We start from the raw sequence: 5818 nt of genomic DNA, 5'->3' as shown, positions 1-5818 counted from the left end.
TCTTGTAACTTTTGCCCAGTGAACAAAAACTCCCCATATTGCCCTCCCCCCATCTCTATTCTATTGTCTATTTCTATACATTTGACTATCTTAGATGCCTCACATCAGAGAAACCATGTAGTATCTGAACTTCTGTATCTGACTTATTTCACTTATTATGTCTTCCAGGTCCATTTGTGTTGTTGGAAATAGTAAGATTTCGTGTGTGTGTGCGTGCGTGTGTGTGTGTGTGTACAATAATGCCCCCCTTATCAGCAGTTTGTCTTTCTGTAGTTTCAGTTCTCCAGTCAACCATAGTCCAAAAATCCGGATTGGAAAATTCCAGAAATAAATAATTCATGAGTTTTCAATTAAGCACCATTCTGAATAACATGACGAAATCTTGTGCTATCCAACTCCCCCCCAGGCGGGATGTGAATAATCCCTTTCTCCAGTGTATTCATGCTGTACACGCCACCCCCATTAGTCACTTAGGAGCTGTCTTGGTCATCAGATCAACTGTCACAGAATTGCAGTGCATGTGTTCAGGTCACCCTTATTTTACTTAGTACTGGTCCCAAAGTGCAAGAGTAGTGCTGTTGGCAATTCAGACATGCCAAAGAGAAGCCAGAAAGCACTTCTTTTAAGTGAAAAGGTGAAAGTCCTTGACTTAATATGGAAAGAAAAAAAAAATCATATGCTGAGGTTGCTAAGATCTATGGTAAGAACAAATCTTCTATCCATGAAATTGCCTACTTTACAAATTAATCTTTATCATAGATATGTATGTATGTAGGTAGGTAGGTATAGGAAAAAACATAGTATTTAGAGGGTTTGGTACTACCCACAATCCCAGGCATCCCCTGGGGGTCTTCGAACATATACCCCACAGGTAAGGGTAGGACTACTGTACGTATACCTACTCCAAATTTTCTTTGTCTACTTATCTACTGATGGCTAGTGAGGTTGTTTCCACATCTTATTGTGAATGGTGCTGCAATGGACATAGGAGGGCAGATATTTCCTTGAAATCCTGATTTCAATTCTTTTGTATGTACACTCAGAAGTGGAATTGCTGGGTCATATTTTTAATTTTTTGAGGCCTCTCCATACACTTTTCCATAGCGGCTGCACAATTTTATATTCCCTACATCGATACACAAGTGTTCCCTTTTCTCCACATCGTTGCCAACACTTGTTATCTCTTGTCTTTTTTATAAAAGCCATTCGAACAGGTGTGAGATGGTATCTCATTGTGGCTTTGATCTGTATTTTCCTGATGGCTAGTGATGGTGAGCATTTTTTTTTTCATGTACCTGTTGGCTATTTGAATATCTTCTTTGGAAAAATGTCTATTTCAGTCCTGTGTGCATTTTTTAAATGGAATTATTTGTCTTTTTTGCTATTGGGTTATGTGAGTTCCTTACATGTTCTGGATATTAATCCTTATTGATATGTGGTTTGCAAATATTTTCTCCCATTCCACAGACTGCATCTTCATTTCGTTGAGTTTCTTTGGCTTTGTAGAGGGCCGCCTTCTTTTAAAGACAACCACCAGTACCTCACATGCACTCAAACTTATAGCCCATTGGCTAGAAACTAATAAAGTGGCCTTGTCAACACTTAAGGAAGGCTGAAACATACAGCCTTTACCCTGGGCGTCCGGCAAAGGAAGAAGGCAGAGCCCACACTGGATAGAAACCGTAGTCTCTGTTTCACTCCCACACTACCTATGGGACGTGGGGCAAGTATTTTCTGCAAACATCAGGTCCCATGCATATACTGAATTGCTTTCTGAACAACTCTGTTTGACTATCTCATAAGCATTTCAAATTCAAGATGCCCCAGAGTAAACTCATAGTTCTTTCAACAATTATTTATCAAGCACTTACTGTGTCCCAGACACTGCTCTAGGTGCTAGATGTACCAAAGCGATCTAAAAGGACAAACTCTGATTTCATGCAATTTACTGTCTGGCTGGGAAGACAATCAGTAAGATAAACAGCATCAGTTTCTGGTCAGCACTATAAATAAAAATGACGCAGAGTAAGTGGATAGAGAGGGCCATGTGGTAGATGGAATAATGGTCCCAAAAGATGGTGACCTGACTCACTAATTTCTGGAATCTGCAAATAAGTTGAACTTCATTGAAAAAGGGATGGTAGATATGATTAAGCTTAAGGACTTTGAGATGGAGAAATGATCCCAGATTTATGTGGATGGACCCAATAAAATCACATGGACCCTTAAAAGCGAAGAAGGAAGGGTAAGTCAGAGAGATATGACAAGGACAATAGAAGCAGCAGTAGAGATTCAAAGTATGAAAGGGACTCCATCCACCACTGCTAGCTTTCAAATGGAGGAAAATGGCCAAGAGTCAGGAACTACAGAAGCTAGGAAGAGCCCTCAATTTACAGTCAGCAAGAAAATGGGGACATCAGTCCTACATCCACAAGAAACTAAATTCTGCTAACAACTTGAATGAGCAGAAAATAGATTCTCCACCAGAGTCTCCAGAAAGTAGCACAGTCTTGCCAACACTGGATGCTTGCCTTGCCTTGATGGCAAGATCTGTGTCAGGCTTCTGACCTACCAAACTATAAGCTAAGAGATTTGCATTGTTTTAAGCCATTAAATTCTGGTAATTTGTTACGGCAGCAATAGAAATGAATGCAGACTATCTTAAGTAGGGTGGCTGAAGAAAACCACTCTAAGGACAGACCTGGAGAAACATCTGAGAGAAGGGCTTCCCAGGCCAAAACGGATGACCCTGAAATCTGAGGAGCTTGAAGTGTATGAGAGATAGCAAGGGAGCTAATGGGGCTGGAGGGAGGAGAGCAGTAGAAACTGAGATGGTCGGAGAGGCCAGGGCGTATGAAAAGCTCTGCAGGTCATGGAGCTTTGGGTTTTATTCTAAGCATCACGGGAAGACACTTTGACAGAGAAGAGCTTGACTTATACTTTAAAAAGCTCCATATGGGTGTTGTAATGAAATTGGACTGAATGAGGCAAGAGTAGAAGCAAAAAAATCCACTTAGGTGGCATTTTTTATTGTCATCCTATAATAAATAAGAGAAGACAGTTTGAATTAGAGTGGAAGAGGTGAAGTACTGAGAAAGTGGTTACATATAAGACATATTTGAAAGTTAGAGTCCACTGTATTTTCTGATGGCTTGGAAGTAGGGTGGGAAATAGAGACCTCAGATGAGCAACTGAGAACATAGTGGTGCCAGTTACTGAGATGAGGGAAAAAAATCATTGTAGAAGAAGATTGGGACCAGAGGGTAAGGGGGGTGGGGGGTGGGAGATGAGGGTAAAGGGGGATCAAATATATGGTGATGGAAGGAGAACTGACTCTGGGTGGTGAACACACAATGGGATTTATAGATGATGTATTACAGAATTGTACACCTGGAATCTATGTAATTTTACTAACAATTGTCACCCCAATAAACTTAAAAAAATGAAAAAGACAAAAAAAAAAGAAGATTGGGGAGATCAGGGGTTTGTTTTGGGACATGTTAAGCTTTAGATACCAATTAGCAATTAAAATCAAGATGTCAGATAGGCTGTTAGGTACTTGAGTCTGAAGTTCAGGGACAGTTTGAGGTAGAGGTATCTTGCAGACAGAATAACGCCCCCACCAAGATGTCAATGTCCTAATCCCCAGAATCTGTGAGTATGTGATACTACATGGTGGGGGGAATTAAAGTAGGAAACCAGTTGACCTTCAAATAAAGAGATATCATGTATTATCTGTGTCCCGTATGCATCTGGGTCCAGTGTAATTAAAGGGTTCTTAAATGGGGAAGAGGGAGGCAAAGGACTCAGAACCAGAGAGATGACATCACGAAATAGATTCACATGGCTAGTGCTGGCTTTGAAGATGGTAGAAGGGACCAGAAATCAAGGTATGGGGCAGCCTCTAGAAGCTGGAAAAGAGAAGAAAACAGATTCCCCATGATCGCCTTCAAAGAGGAACACAGCCCTGCCAACACCTTCATCAGCCCAGGGAAATTCATTTCAGATTTCTTGGCCTACAGAACGGTAAAATAATAAACTTGTATTGTTTTAGGTCACTGAGCCTGTGGTAATTTGTCAGAGCAGCTATAGGAAATTAATACTAATGTCACCGAAACATGTTTTTTCCCCAGTGGAACCTATCTTGGTAAGTGACATAAACACTACCTGTTTGCTCAAGGCAGAAATATGTGCCATCCTCAATTCCTTCTTCTTCATGCTCCCAAGCCAGTCGACATCAAGTTTTCTGGATTCTACTTACTAAATATTTATTTCAAGTTACCCACTGTCCTAGTTCTCTAATGCAAATCACCATCATCATCTTCATCACCACCATTTCCCTTTGAGATGGAAAAAGACAGTACATATCCCACATTCTCCATTGAGCAGCCCAAATTATCCTTCTAAATGGAATATTCCTGGTATTTATTCCTCCCTCCTGAAACTTCAATGGCTCACTATTTCACTCAGAATAAAGCCCAAACTGTTTTGACATGTCTTAGGTTCTCCAAGGTTTGCCTGTCTTCAATGTTATTTCCCAACACTTATCCTTACTAAACTTCAGACCCTGAAAAGCATTACCAAGCCTCCTTATTTCGGGTGTCAGCACTGGCCTTCCTTGTCCTATGACCCCTCTCATATAAAACACTGCAATGTTCATTCAGCTCCTTCTCACAGTCACTGTCAGGGCTCAACTTACTCCCTTCAGATTGTCCCTGATCTCCTAAATTGTTAGCATCCTGATATTAGGACCTTGAACTTTTGCTTCAAGACACTCATCACAACAAGTGGTGTCCTGTCTGTCCCATGAGAGCAGGGCTTTTGCCTGACTTGTTCACTACTCTATCTCCATTTCTAGCAGCCAGTACATAGTAGGTGCTCAGGAAATATTTGTCACATAGTAATTCGTCACTAAGGAGCTGTAAATTACTACCTCTAAAATCTTTACAATAGTTCCTATGTCATTTTTAGTAACCATTTCCTGTAAACTTTTTACGAATGAAGTGTTCAGATACTTTTTAAAATGTAAATAATTTTGTGCCTATCACCCTTTTCCACATTCTTGACTTTTTTGTACACTTTGAAAATGGGCAGGTAAGAGGTAGGTGGGAGAATAGCTTTAATTTTTCTTACATTTATGTCAGTCAGTATGTATTTGAGTACCTTCTATGTGCCAATTACTAACACTAAGAATACAATGAGTGAATAAAATGGACACAGTGCCTGTTTTTACAGAGTTTGCATACTAGTGTGTGTATAAGGTGAGGGGAAGTCAGAAAGTAAACAAAGTGCCCAAGTCAGAAAGGGGTGTAGTGTTAATTTTATACGTAAGGTGATCGGAAAGCTTCTCCAATAAACCGACATTTGAGCGGGAACGAATAGCAGCAATTCAGGATCTGTATCAAGGTCACAGTGAAACATGCAAGATCAGAAATTTCCTTTTCTAAATTCAAATCGCAGTTTACCAGTGGCAAGCTGCATGCGACTGAACAAGTTAAACTGGCCCTTCTGAACCTGCCTGCTAGCTGTAAAAGGGCAATAATACTACAAACTTCGTAGGCTTGTTAAGAGGAAATGCTCAGCAAGGAAACTATATACAAAAATCCTATGAAAAATCCTAATGAAGGGTTGAGAACCTGGAAATGAACTCTAGGAAAGCCTGCCGCGCGCACCACCACTTCTAGATGGAGTGCAGCTGGTGATTGGCTACTCAACCAGTCCGTTCCGCCCCTCGGGCATATGGTCCAATCGCAGCCGGCTTTGCGCAGAGACAGTTCCCAGGGTCCGCCGAGTGGGAGGTGCCCATGACGTTTGATGA

Source organism: Rhinolophus sinicus, chromosome 6, assembly GCF_057876585.1.
Source record: "Rhinolophus sinicus isolate RSI-liver-muscle chromosome 6, RSI-T2T, whole genome shotgun sequence".
NCBI classification, from domain to species: Eukaryota; Metazoa; Chordata; class Mammalia; order Chiroptera; family Rhinolophidae; genus Rhinolophus; species Rhinolophus sinicus.
This window is presented reverse-complemented; position numbering follows the sequence as displayed.